Source organism: Pristis pectinata, chromosome 8, assembly GCF_009764475.1.
Source record: "Pristis pectinata isolate sPriPec2 chromosome 8, sPriPec2.1.pri, whole genome shotgun sequence".
Classification (NCBI taxonomy): Eukaryota; Metazoa; Chordata; class Chondrichthyes; order Rhinopristiformes; family Pristidae; genus Pristis; species Pristis pectinata.
In genome coordinates this window covers 53629707-53644938 of record NC_067412.1, presented here as the reverse complement: position 1 = coordinate 53644938, position 15232 = coordinate 53629707, and positions in this window count along the sequence as shown.

Here is a 15232-nt window from a genome sequence, read left to right as displayed (position 1 = left end):
TCACCAAGGAGAAGACATGGATGATGGTGACATCAGGAAGGTTATGCTGATATTCTTGGACATCTTGGTATTAAGAAAGAGGAGGGTTTGTGTGACATGGCAATATTAAGGTTGTTACGTCCCCAGAGCCCGATGGGGCCTATTCCCGGATAATAAGAAAGGCAATGGACGAGATTTCTACGCCTTTGACAGAGATATTTGTATCAGTGTCAGTTATGGCGAGGTTCCAGAACACTGTGGAATAGCCAATAATTTTCTTTCGATTCTGAAGTTCAACATGGAAAATTCAGAATATTACCGGCTGCCAAGCCGTACATCAGAAGTAGGGATATTATTGGAGAAGAATCCAGGGACGGGATTCACTCGTATTTAGAATAACATGGAATTATTTGGCTCTATATGGGTGAGTTTCTGTCTCTCAAATTTTACTGAGTTTGTTGAGGAAGTAATGTAGATGATTAATGAAGACAGAACAATGGATATTGTCTCCAAGGACGTCACTACAGCTTTTGACAACGTCCCTCAAGCTAGGATGGTCCAGGAGATTAGTTCACAAAGGATCTACCGTGAGTTGGTGGAGTGGTGTTTTTCTGACTGGATGTTTGTGACCAATGGTGTTCTACAAGGTTCCGTGCTGAGGTCTCTGTTGTTGTAATATACACAAATGATTTGGATGAAAATGTATTTGGTCTAATTAGCAAGTTTGCAGCTGACATGAGAATCAGCGGATTTGTGGATTGCGTGGAAGGCTGTCAAAGGATACATCAGGATAGAGATCGGGTAGACATTCGGGCGGAGAAGTAAAAGATGGAATTTCAGACGGCCCATTGTGGTGTGATGCATCTTGGGAGGTGAAAATCAAGAGTAAATTATAAAGAAATAGGCAGGACTCTGCATTGATGCACAGACGTTCCTTGTCGTGCAAGTGGCAAAACAAGTGGAGAGAGTGGTAAGGAAATCGCGAAGCATGCTTGGCGGGGCGCTCAGTAAAACGTTGGTTAGGTCACATTTTATTTTGAGCAATTCTGGTCGCCCTACCACAGGAAAGATGCAGAGCCTTTGAGAATGTGGAGACGAGATTCACCAAGATGTTACCTGGAGCGTATTAGATAGAAAAAAAAGGTTGAACAGAATTGGATTGTTTCTCTTATTTTATTTATGAAAGACGTGGCTAAGGTAGAAACGTAGAGTATTTTTTTCCAGAACAAAAGAGGGACGACTTCGAGACGGATAAGCTCAAGGTGAGAGGCGGAAAGTTAAAGGAGATGTGCAAGACATGCTTCTTCATACAGAACACCATGGATGAATAGAATGCATTGCCAGAGAAGGTGGTATTAGCAGATACCTCGGCGGCGTTTCAGAGGCATTTAGACAACGATATGAACAGGCTGGAAATCGAGGAAAACGGATCATATGCAGACACAAGGATTTAGTTTAGATTGGCATAATGTTCGGGGCAGACATCGTGAACTGAAGGGCCTCTTCCTGTGCCGTACTGTTCTATATACGAATTTCGATGTCTCTCACTGCCGAGCTTACATCAACTTCTTTTATTTAGTTTATCGGTCTGCTTTAGACAACTCTACTTATATCCCATTATATTTTCCTTTACTGAAGGATGCATATAGGTTTTCGACCAATGTTGCTCAACTTAAAACTGATGTTGAAATACTGCTATTCCCCGTTCATTTTTTTCCCAATGGGTCCTTTATTATGTTATTGTTAATTAAGCCTGCAATAATTAATTATCCACAATATCTGTTCTAAAATAGCCAGCTGCCTTATTCGATTTTCAGCTCATTGTTCTAAGAATATTAACAAAAGCATCTGCACGGCTATCCCGGCTAATTTGATGTGTCCAGCAAACATAATCAGTAAAATCGTCAGGTTATCTCGGAATTTCCTTGCAGACACCTGATACGTTAATAACTTGTGCCACAACATTACGACTGGTAGCAGTATGGGAGGGGGAGGGCGAGGTCCCACATCGCTCCCAGCCGTGGGTTTCCAACCTGACTAACATGTGGTTCCCTCCCAACTGAATTGAAATGTTGATGCTTTGAGAAAATACTTTCCCCATAATTCTGACATTACCACCATTTTTTCATTACCAGACTGCTGAATTATCCAATTGAAAATGCTTGATGTTCAGTTCAGAGTCGGTCTTCTTGAAACCAAATCTTTGCTGTGGTCAACTGATCAAATGCTTTGATTTCTATTTCTATCCATGGCTTCAACTCAACTACTTCTCTGAGTCTCGAGTGAATTCAGATACAGAACCGTTAATTTTATCTCATCACTTCTCTTGATCTGACTAAATTTGCTGGTGCACTTTTGAACTTCCATGTTAAAGCCTTGGATATTCAGAAGCGTAAAAGTCAGTTCTGTATTACAAGTACAGACCACCCAGGGATAGGAATTCCAATGCCTCAACGTCACACAAGGATACACTGTAAACTTTCAACTTCCACCCTTCGTGGAGAACGAACGACTTAAATTCAAAACTACCCTTCTCAAATTGTCCAAACATCCGTTTAGATTACGTGGATACACCGACGCAAAGGGTATTCCTAGTTGCGTTTAGTTTGATAACATTTAATTCATTAAATTTCTCCTGTTGATTTCACAACCTGTGAACGATTACGCGCAGGCATGTGTGCTTGTGTGTGTGAGTGCGTGCGTGTGTGTAAAAGGGAGATTTCAACAGATTCGATAGCTCACTAAGTACCTAAATATTCAAACCGAATTTGTTAGTCTTTTTATACTGCCGATACAAGCTAAAATAGTCGCTGAAAATGAGATTGTGAAGCGCTTCTTGCGCACCCTGTGAGGAAGTGAAGGGTTAAGAATTACAAGCATACCTATAACTGGCAAACTATATATATATATATATATTTCTTTAGCAAGGACTATCAAGCTGCTGACCCACTAGTTAGGTTGGAATGTTAAGTATGTTAACTGCCTTTGTTTCGGGTAACGAATCATTCCGATATGTCAGACGGTGGCGATACTGAGTATAATTAACATCGAGGTGAAGACTTGGTCTGAACTATGAAGGGTGGTACCTGCCTTTGAAAGCCTTGACTATAACTCAATTATACTAAGACAAGGTGTGATATCTGTCTCGGGATCTCTATAGCTAGACCGAAACTCGCGGCGCCGTTTGCATGGTATGTGCGTGACAATTCCTGTATAAATGTCTGTCTGCCGTTTGTTCGGGGAGAACTCGGGAAGCGACTCTTAGCGAGTGCTGAACAGAATTCTCCTAGCGGTGCACTGATAATAAAGGTATTTGTTCGAATCGACCTTGTGGCACTGTGTTATTTACAGCGGACGGAAAGGGAAAATTGATTTCGGGACGACACCTGTACCGCACAGACTCAGGTCATAACTTGGACTGACTCAGACCAACATTGGCAGAATAGATAATTGCAAATCTACACTTGAATGCTAAAGATCTCAGAATTTACACAGCGTCTGATATGACTGATCACATAAATTCTACCGCAGCCATGAATGGATATGAACTGATCTTGCATCACAGCATTGGAAATGGAGGCCTTAGATAGCTACCGAGAAATCCAGAAGGAATTTCCTTTGTATACTCATCACCTAAAAAAATGGAATTGTGGAATTCCTTTCCACGGGGGATATGTGAAGCGAATTGTATAGATGTGTTTAGCAGTATGCTGGGCAACGATGTGAGAAAAAAAAGTCCATCTTGATTAATTTCTTGAGAAAATATGGAGGGAAATTGGAGTGGGGCACACAGGTTCCAACGAGCTGGTTGGATGCATAGTCCATCTTATTATGAAAACTTTTTCTTTTTGTCGTAATAATTTCCTGAAAACTGCAGTGCCACCTATATCCTGACATTTTATGATGTCTCCGTTGGTGGAATGCTGGTCAGGTGTCAAATCACTCATTTAACCTATGGCAAGCTAGTGGAAAGGAAGAGCTTTGACAGCAGAAGTATTCATGAAGTGTTTCCTCCAAGAGTTGCAATCAGTACAAATTTAGGAGAGATTAAACTTTTTAATCATCGGGGATATAAAAATCCTGGACTCGGATACTGATTTCTTGATGAAATACGAATAGGATAACCACACTCATGATAGGGAAGCTAAGAATTGTTTGACTAGTATCCTCGAAAGACCCTAAAACACCACAGTAACAGACAAGGATGAGAATTATTTTTTTTCCCACTTACCTGTCTCCAATCATTTTCCCCAATGGAAAAGTCATCTTCTTCATCAAAGAAAATTGAAATGTGGCTTCACAACGTCCACTCATCTTCCAAAATCAACTCAGACATTGAGGTACAGTGAACAACTATTGCTGCTTGTATTGAATGCTGTATTTTCTGCAGCATTGCCCATTGACTCCACCCTTCCGTATGGTAGGAGGTGTATGGTATCACATACAATGAGCTAATTTGCTTGGACATATGATATGGTTCTTTCTTCACATTATTTGTCGTCTAACAGCGTTGATGATGTACTCTTTCAATGGAGATTGCAGCACTTGAAGATTGAGTTCAGTCATATTCTGAAGATGCCGGAGAATGGACCATAGCGATTGGATTTACTCGCTATCGATCTCTTTAAACGTCGTTTTTCAATCATAGGCAGGATACCGAATTGTTTATTTTAGAAACACATTATAATTGTTTACTATAATAAACACACTGCAGATATCATATAAATCATATGCTTTTTTGTTTTCTGTTTCAGTTCTGCCATTCCGGAATTTAAAGACTGTGACATTGGTATTGGCATTGGTTTATTATTGTCACTTATACCGAGATACAGTGAAAAACTTGTCTTGCATACAGATCGTACAGGTCAATTCAATTACAGTGCAGTTACATTGAGTCAGTACAGAGTGCATTGATGTAGTACAGGTAAAAACAATAAAAGTATAGTGTAACGTGTCACAGCTACAGAGAAAGTGCAGTACAATAAGGTGCAAGATAACAAAAAGGTAGATAATGAGGTCATCGTCCATCTCATTGTACATCGGAACCGTTCTATAGTCTTAGCACAGTGGGGTAAAAACTGTCCTTAAGTCTGGTGGTACGTGCCCTCAGGCTCTTGTATCTTCTACCCGATGCAAGAGGAGAGAAGAGAGAATGTTCCGGGTGGGTGGCGTCTTTGATTATGCTGGCTGCTTCATAAAAACAACGAGATATAAAGATAGACCCAAGGAGGGTAGGCTGGTGTCCGTGATGCGATGGGCTGTGTCCAGAACTCTCTGCAGTTTTTTGCGGTCTTGGGCAGAGCAGTTGCCGTAGCAAGCCGTGATACATCCAGATAGGATGCTTTCTATGGTGCATCGGTAAAAGTTGGTGAGAGTCAAAGGAATCAAACCGAATTTCTTTAGCCTCCTGAGGAAATGGAGGCGCGGGGCAGCTTTCTTGTCCGTGGCATCTACGTGATTTCACCAGGACAGGCTTTTGGTGATTTTCACTCCCATGTACTTGAAACGCTCAACTTTCACATTGACGTGGACAGGTGCATGTACACCGCCCCCTTACCTGAAGGTAGTGACCAGCTCTTTTGTGTTGTTGACATTGAGGGAAAGGCTGTTGTCATGACACCATTCCACTAAACTCTCTTTCTCCTTCCTGTACTCCAACACATCGCTGATTGAGATATGGCCTGCAACGGTGGTATCATCGGCATACTTGTAGATGGAGTTAAAGCAGAATCTGACCACACAGTCATGAGTATATAGGGAGTAGAGGGCCATGGACGCAGCCTTGTGGGGCACCAGTGTTGAGAATAATCGTGCTGGAGGTATTGCAGTCTATCCTCACTGATTGCGGTCTGTTGGTTAGAAAGTCAAGGATCGAGTTACAGAAGGAAGTGTTGAGTTCTAGGTCTCGGAGTTTGGTAACAAGCTTACTTGGGATTATTGTATTGAAGGAAGAGCTGTAGTCAATAATCAATAGTATAACGTAGGTACCTTTACTGTCCAGAAGCTCCAGAACTGAGTGTAAGGCCAAGGAGATGGCATCCGTTGTAGACCTGTTTCAGCGATAGGCAAATTGCAGTGGGTTAAGGTTGTCTGGTAGGCTGGGGTTTATGCGTGCCATGACCAACCTCTCAAAGCACGTCATAATAGTGGATGTCAGAGCCACTGGTCAGTAGTCATTGAGGCATGTTACCTTGATTTTCTACAGTACCGGGATGATCGTGGTCTTCTTAAAACAGGAAGAAACCTGAGATTCAAGCAGGAGAGGTTAAATAGGTCCGCAAATACTTCTGCCAGCTGATAAGCACAACATCTGAGCACACGGCCAGGGACACCATCCGGGCCAGGTGCTTTCCTCGTGTTCAGTCTCCAAAAGACTAACCTTACATCCTCCACTGTGATCACAAGTTCAGTCGCACTGGAGGCTGTCAGGGTGGATGGTGACAATCCACTTCCCTCCGTTCAAAGCACGCATACAATGCGTTAAGTTCAGCAGGAAGGGATGTGCTGTTGTTAACTATGCAGTCCGTCTTTGCCTTGTAGCCTGTTACGGCATGTAAGCCCTGCCATAACTGACGGCTGGTCTGGGACTCTATTCTGAGTTGATATTGCCTCTTGGCATCCCTGATAGCTTTCCAAAGGTCATACCTCGATTTCCTGTACGGATCAGGTTCACCAGATTTGTGTGCACAGTCCTCTCCTTCAGTAGGGAATGGATCTCCCAGTTCATCCATGGTTTCCTGTTTAGGAACACCCGTATTGTCTTCTTTGGTACACAGTCCTCCACACCCTTGCTAATAAAGTCTGTGATGGTGGTGGCATACTCATCAAGGCTGGCAGCTGAGTCTTTGAACATGGACCAGTCCACCGTCTCAGATTAGTAATGTAGGAGCTCATCTGCTTCCTCAGATCAGCACTGCACGACTCTCTGTACTGGATCCTCCCGTTTCAGTTCTGTTTCTATGTACGGAGAAGGAGCACAGCATGGTGGTCTGATTTCCCAAAGTGAGGACCAGTGGTGGCTCGGAAGGCATACTTGATGGTTGTATTGCAGTGGTCAAGGGTGTTGGCGCCCCTGGTGGAGCAGGACATGTGCTGATAGTATTTTGGTAACACATTCTTGAGGTTGCCTGATTGAAGTCACCTGCAATAATGAAGAGGGCCTCAGGGTATCCTGTCTCAAGGTTGTTGACCACAGAGTATAGCTCATTGAATGCAGGCTTCATGTCCGTCTGTGGTGGGATGTAGACGGCCATCAGGATAGCTGAAGTGAACTCCCTTGGCAGAGAGAATGGTCCACTCAACGTTAGATATTCCAGTCTGGGTGAGTAGGATCTCGCCAGGACCGTCACGTCCTACCACCATAAGTTTTTGATTAAGAAGCAGACCCCTCCGCCTTTAACTTTGCCTGACGACGCTGTACGGTCCAGTCTATGAATTGCGAAACCCTCAGGTTGAATAGCACAGTCAGAGGAGGCAGATGTGAGCCACGTTTCAGTGAGACGTAGTACAGAACGGTCCCTCATTTCTCTTTGGTAGGTCAGTCTTGCTCTTAGTTCATCAACTTTGTTCTCAATGAACGGGACGTTAACTAGTAGTATCCTGGGGAGGGGGGTCTTGTATGCACGGTGTTTCAGCCTCGCCTGCAGCACAGCCCTCTTGCCACGTTTCCTAGATGCGCGGTAGCGACTCTTTGGTACTGAAGTGGAGCCAACAGTTATTGTTGAGGGTCAGACCTGTAAGACCTGGAGTGGATTCCCCTGGACTGAATGGTAAGTAACTTCTCCTTGCTATACTTTGAAGACCTGGAGCAGATTCACCTGGACATGGAAGGTTAGTGACTTCAAGTGAACAGACTTGGAAGACCTGGAGTGGATCCATCTGGACTCGGCGGTAAGCTTAGAAGACCTGGAGAGGATTATGCTGTCTTGTGCGGTAAGTTGTGGCTTCCACACAGGTTTAAGTTTCCCGAGGATGAGTGATTTGCCTCAGCAGAAAACTCACTCATGTGATGTACATCGAATTGTAGCCACATTTCTAATTTTTTTGAGCATATTTTTCGTTTATTCAATTTATTCCTCATCTATTTAGTCTTCCTTCTTCGTTCCTTATTCGTTTTCAATTTATGCCCCATCTATTTAGGCTTACTTCTTCGTTCCTGTCATATTGCACATGATGATTGTTCAAATAAATTAAAGTTACGTCTTAGAAACCTGAAATTGCATTGATATGCTTGCCCGTTGTTGACCGTTTGCCTTTCTGGGTTAACATAGCTCCTTCTATGTATCAGCCGGAAACTATAACATTGTCTTCCCATTTTCTCAATTATTTGCAGGAAGGATGAACAAAGTGATCCAGGGACATCTCTTTTCAATAGTGTATTCTCCAACAGTGTGAGGTCCGCAGCAATGCTGACAGTTGAATGACGACAGTGAACGTATACCGGTGTCGGAGCTGCTTGAAAGGATGTGGTCCGAGACCAAATGATGCTTTCATGAGGGGGAACATCAACGTCCTGATGCTGCTCGCATGGTTGGCAGTTTTGTATGTAGGTGTGAGAGAGGTGCTGGTCCCTGCTCCTGCTGACGGGAACATTGACTCTGCGCATCCACAGAACATCACTCTTTGAAAGACTCTCATGAATTATGCGGCGAAACCATCTGCTAAAATGCAATATTTTCTGTACATGAAAAACATCTAACTGTCTGGCTGTATTACTTCTGTGTGCGTGGAGTATTTAAGGAGCGTAGGAATTAGAGTGGGCTGGTGCTGGGGTGAGCAAACTGCATCACCGGCAGCTCAAGTTTTGAACATAATGCCAGACTGCGTGTGTTTACAATCAATGATGGCATGGAGAACACACGCACAGGATATTCTAAAACAAATCATGAGATTAAATTAGCAAGGAAAGGAATTAAGAAGTTAGATCTTTTTTTCCTTAATTAACCGGACCAAAGGTGAACAAGATTGCTTTTTGTTTAAATTGCAGTAAGCAATGCCGTTGTTGAAGGAAGTATTCCTGCCAATAAAAACAAAAATGAGATGCTAAAAATTAATGCATAAATCTTTCCAAATACTTAACTGCAATGGTCAGCTCTGCCGCAGGCGTCCACATGAATCATTTTTTAGTGCGTGTAACACGATTTTGTTTGGAGTTAAACGTCTTTTTACGCTGTAATTTTTCTACGGTCCATAAGGGGGCACTATACCAATTTTTCTTTCTTAAAGGAAAGGTTCCCAATCATTGTAGACACTGACTCAGAGTTGAAGTGTTTTGTTTTTCAAAGATAACCACTCACGTGTTATCCATTAGTGTTCTGGCAGTTAAAAAAATTCTTTCTCAGCAAAATAAAGTAAACTGAATGTTTTAATTACAAGTCATAATCTCTGAGGAATGAAATTAGAAATTTAGTGAAGACGTATGTTTCCTATCTTTTGCAAATTAACTGCATAACTGCGGTTTCTCTGGCTCTAGGAATGCGCCTCCTCACATGAACTAAACTAACCGATCTGACGCCATGACTTTAACTCATTCTGGCATAATTATGAAAAGAAATATACTGAGCAGAAGAAGCAGTATGATCAAAGTCATCCCAGCCCATGAGCCCAGACAAGTTTACCTGAATATAACTCAGCTCTTGGCACTATTTATGGTACACAATATTGTGTTGACGGCTGTTTTTTTAACCATGACCAGTCCATCAGAATATGATGATTTGTCCCATACTTCATCTCTCAGCAGGCAAAGCGTAATTTGTGTGAACAAATCCAATCTTACCACGATCTTCATCAAATAAGTGCATGGAGAGATGTGCTAAAAATCATTCAAACAAGAATATCAGCAATGTTTTGCTATTTCAATTATGCTGATGGATCAAGTTTATACATCTTTCTTTAATCCTCCAGACTTGACTCTTTTATTGGATAAATTGAGAGAAAACAAAGTCCTTATTTCCTGACTCAAGCGGGAGATTCCCGTTTTAAATTGTGACTTCTCCTTCCCGATTTCCTGAAAGACCAAGCGTCCTAATAACCACATTCCTATCAAGGGCATTCAGGATCATATATATCCAATTACGTCATCTCGCACACCTGCAAATACTTGTGAAAGGAAGGCTGGATATACAAAGCGTAATTTGTGCCAGCGGTTTGAAGTAGATTTTCTGCAGAAGTACATTTTATGTTGTCCATTTTTAATTAAACCTTTATGGGTGGTCTTTAACAAATGGCTTGGACGGCTATTTCCGTAGAGAGATAAGAGTCAAAGGCTTTAGTGAGACTTGGGTCATATCTAAGACATACCAAATGAATACATAGATTATCTTCCCTGGCGTGTGTTCGCAGAGGAGATGTTTCCGCGATATCTGCTATAATATATATTTTGGGGACAGAGCATTTAACTGAGCACACTTTAATGAGAAAAATGATTCTGATTATCAGTTAACTCAATTAAAACCCCATATTTGTCGAGATCAAATTTACACCACAACTTTTACTTGTTACCCCACTCCATTAGGTGTTCACTCTGAAAATGCAAAGGCCCCGCACACCCCTCCCGGAAAGCTTGACAACTGTTTTCGGCCAATTTCACCACGTTGAAAATATCGTTTGGAGGAAATAAAAACGAGATCCTTGTGAAGATCCTCCATTTGGTTTCTGTGACTTGCCCGCTGTGAGAAACGAATGTCGACTAGGAAATCAAATCTGATGAAGAGCGGAACATCAACAACGACAATTTTTTTTAAAAAAAAATACATCCATTAACCTATTTCAGCAACCGGTTTCCTTTGGTGCCATTCCATCAAATTCAGAAGAACATGTGTTGAGACGTTTACGAAATGTTTACGAACATCAAGACATTCAATTAAAATGACCGGCCAACATAATGACAGAAATAAAAACAGCATGAAGTTCTGGAAAAAAAAATAACCAGTGGCACAAAATATGTGAAGTGGAGCAACACGCAGAAAATGATAGAGGAACTCAACGGGTCAGGCAGCATCCAGAGAGGTATATGACCAGTCGACATTTCGGGGACAGACCCTTCATCAGGACTGGAAGAAATAGGGCAGAAGCCAGAAGAAAAGGATGGGTGAGGAGGAGAGTATATTAAGTGTTTCATCTCATTATCCCTGTCAACTAGATTCATTTTAATAAAACCTTTACCACAAAATGTATTATATATAGTTTCCGATTTGCATTATAAACCATTTCGTATTAACACTGAAGACACAATAGTTAGCAAATAGTGGAATCTGGTGCTAAATTCAACACACTACTGGAACTTCACACTGAGCTCAGCGCGTCCAGCAATATCTGGAGAGGCAAAGATTTACAACGGTTCCGGTTGGGACTCTGCATTACGGCTGAAGGTGAAGAGAGAAGACATCTGCCATAAAGGCATTACATATGGGGTAGGTTAGACAGGGGCCCCGAAGTTATAGTTGGACACTGGAGGGTACGAAGCTGATGAGCACATGGAATCCGATGAGGAAGGGAGAAGAGGATTTGAGAGACAGGTTAGGGATAGTTGCAACAAAATAAAGGCCGATGAAGCCAGGTGGGAGAGTGGATGTTGAAGGTGGAGAGAGCTGCTGGAGAATGATAATCCTTGACAACAAGGCAACTGTCCGAGAATCTGATAAGCACGGAAGTGATAATGGGAACAATGAAGGGAGACATGAAGACGAATGGAGCCAGATGGGAGAAGAGACCCGGTGGATGAACTGTGTGGTTAGTACGTTGATGGGACCAAAATGGGGAGGGGGACAAAATGGTTTTAGAGGGATGGAAGGGGTATGAGAAAAAAAAGGCAAAATGGAAACCAACACAGATGCAATAGGAGGATTTGTTCTGGTTTGCTTTGGGCTTCACTCTTGAAATGGAGAAGACCAGGGACGGTCAGATCTGCGTGGGAATGGAAATGGGAGTGGAAATGGCCTACACATGGATACAGACTTTACTCCAAACGACTGCATTCGAAATAATTATTCCTATATATATATATATATATATATGTGTGTGTGTGTGTGTGTGTGTGTGTGTGTGTGTGTGTGTGTGTGTGTGTGTGTGTGTGTGTATGTGTGTGTGTGTGTATGTATACATATATATGTGTGTGAGGCTAATTATAACGTGATTATTGTATTAAGCTACAATCAATCAGGCACCCATCGCTCTACGTATCTGGATTATTACATCATGATTAAATCAAAGATTGGTGTTCACATTGCACCTGACTTGCTAACCTATGTATATGGCGAAATTCGTTTATAATCCATGTATTAAGTTTGGGAAAGTGTCCAAATTTTAACATGCTTGTGCAATACGTTTGAGTAACTGCTATGAAGGTCAAATTGGAGAATGGTTCGAATTAACTTCTTGCATTAAACAGCGATGCGTCCAATGTAATCTGAACTAATAGATGCTAAATCTTGGCATTTTTAACCAAATTTACTTTCATTGTATGTTATCTTAGCTGGCAAGGATAACATTTATTTTCCATCCCCAACTAGCCCCCGAATCGGTCGATTTACTAATTATTTCCATTGACAATCTCAACTCTACATAGGCCACATCAAAGCCAGACATGAGATGCATGTCCATGAAAGGCTTCAGGTATCCGGAAGATCTCGACGGATAGTAGCATTTAGTTTCAAAGTTATTTCACAAGTTGCATTTAAGTTGCTCTTCTGGTAAGAATAGATGGCAAGGCTTCTGGAAAGCAACCCGTCAACTGCATCGAAACTAATGCGGTAATTGAGCAAAAAACTAAAATATATTTTTATATTGTGTATTCCACGAAATCATGGAGATTCACTTTGCATTAGTACATTTTATTGTCTTGAAGTAAACCCAGTGCTATGGCCTGGAAATATCTTAACCTATGTAAGGACGCAAATGCAAATATTAAAATCTACAGAATAAGTTTACGTCGACTGGAAGATGTAAATGTTTTTTCTGATTTGATTATAGGATAAATATCAGCTAGCTTATGAAGCATACCTCCTCTTATGCCAAGTAACGTAGTGGTGCATTTCACAATGATGTTTGGGACAGAGGAGAACCTGGTTTAATATTTTATTTGGACAAACACATGCCATTACCTTCATAGCACTTCTCTCCCCCAGCTCTTCAATGCAAAATATTTGGTCTTCAATGTCTGGAATAGGACTTTAACCCACAAAAAGAAATTTAAAAAAGCGCATCTCAAATTTTCCGTTTCATCAGTCAAGAAGATAAACAGATGTAGAGAAAACCGCAATACCAGGTGCTTCCTGTCAATTCAACAGCAAAACAACACACACAGCGACATATTCTGCAGCATTAAACCCTGAAAAAGGCGACTTACACATCTAGTTAATTGAATTCCAAACAGAATATTAAAATATCTCCTTTTTGCAAAGCATTTCGTTTTGATTGAAGGAAATATATCACATATTTATATCCTTGCTGTTGAAAACCTGTTAACTCCACGTAAATCTCAGTGATCCAGCATATTTCCTTAAAAAATGAAAACATTGGCATGTGCCAGAAAAGAAAACGTTGCAAAGACCATTTATGAACTGTTGTGTTGGAGCGTTACTGTGCGACACAGGTCACTCAAATTTAATCACAGTATTTAGAGGAAATGTAGAATTATTACTGTGATAATAGTCAAAACTGATCAGACACGTCACAACATTTTGAGATGAAGTCGCTCATTTGAATTAGGTGTATGCAGCAAAACTTAAGAACACATAATAATGTTCGTGTGCAATGGATAGACATTATCAATGCAGTTACCATCAGAGACAGGGTGGAGCAGTAACAAGAAATACTTACAATAATGTGAATTCTAGTGGGAAATTATCGATATGATATAATGACTGGCCATGAGTCATCCAGTTATAGAAGTACAGAAATAGGCCGTTCAACTGAATATATCCATACCGACTAAGATGTTTATCCAGGCACGGAAGGGTAGCGGTCAGTGTAACGCTTTACAGCGCCATCGACCCGGGTCAATTCCGGCCACTGTCTGTGAGGAGTTTGTATGTTCTCCCCGTGTCTGCGTGGATTTCCTGCGGGTTCTCGGGTCTCCACCCACCTTACAAAGCCGTTCGGATTAGGAAATTGTGGGCATGCTATGTTGGCGCCGGAAGCGTGGCGACACTTGCGGGCTGCCCCAGAACGCTCTACGAAAGAGATGCATCTCACTGCGTGTTTTGATGTGCATGTGACTAATAAAGATATCTTATCTTATTTGCTTGTATTGGTCCATAATCCCTCTTAAGCTTTCCTATTTCTCCACCTGACAAAATATATTTTAAACATTCTAACTGTACCTGCATCTACCACTTCCTCTGGCAACTTCTTCCGAATACCCACCATCTTCTGTATGAATTTTTTCCCACACAGACTCCTTGTGAATCTTTCCCCTCGACCTAAGTTTATTATCTCCAGAAAATGGCTATCTGCCTGATCTATGCCACTCATGATTTTATAAACTTCTATCAGGTCACTTTGAAGTGTCCTTCATTGCAGAGTAAACAGCCTATTCAATGTCTCCTTTTCACCCAACTCTCCAGTCCAGTCAAAATCCTTGTGAAGCTTTGCTGCATATTCCCCAGCTTTATCACATGCTTCCGATAATGTGATTACCAGAATTCCCCACAATACTCCAAGCTCAGTCTAACCACCATTTGTACAATAGTCCCAATTATTGTACCACAGGCGATGAAGGTAAGCGTGCCGTACACCTTCTTCACCACCTTGTCCACACGTGTCGCCACTTCCAGGGAACTGGGCGCTGGTACGCTTTGGTCGCCCTCTTCCATAACAGTCCCTGGAGCCCTCCCATTCGCAGTGTATGTTCTGTCCTGTTCAACATTTTAAAATGCATCACTTGGCACTTGATTGAGTTATGTTCCATCTGTCATGTGAACACCTAGTACTGGTGAATTATCAATGGTTGCAAAAGGAACAATTTAAATATTTACTTCCTGAATTAGTCACAGTCATGGATAGAAGCATTTACTCGTTAGCATTTCTGAATATTCGTGGAACATTAGTGAAATCGGTCCCTTCATTTCTGGGACTTTGAACTTTTTCACATGGTTTGCAGAATTCCACTTATTGTGCCAATGGAGGCTTGCAAAATGCTTTGGATATATATACATGTTTGATATATTCTACATGTTCTACCCCCCTACCAATATCTGGGATTCTCTATGTTTTGCCATCAAATTTGATTATCGGTCTTCTTGAATTTCCTGTT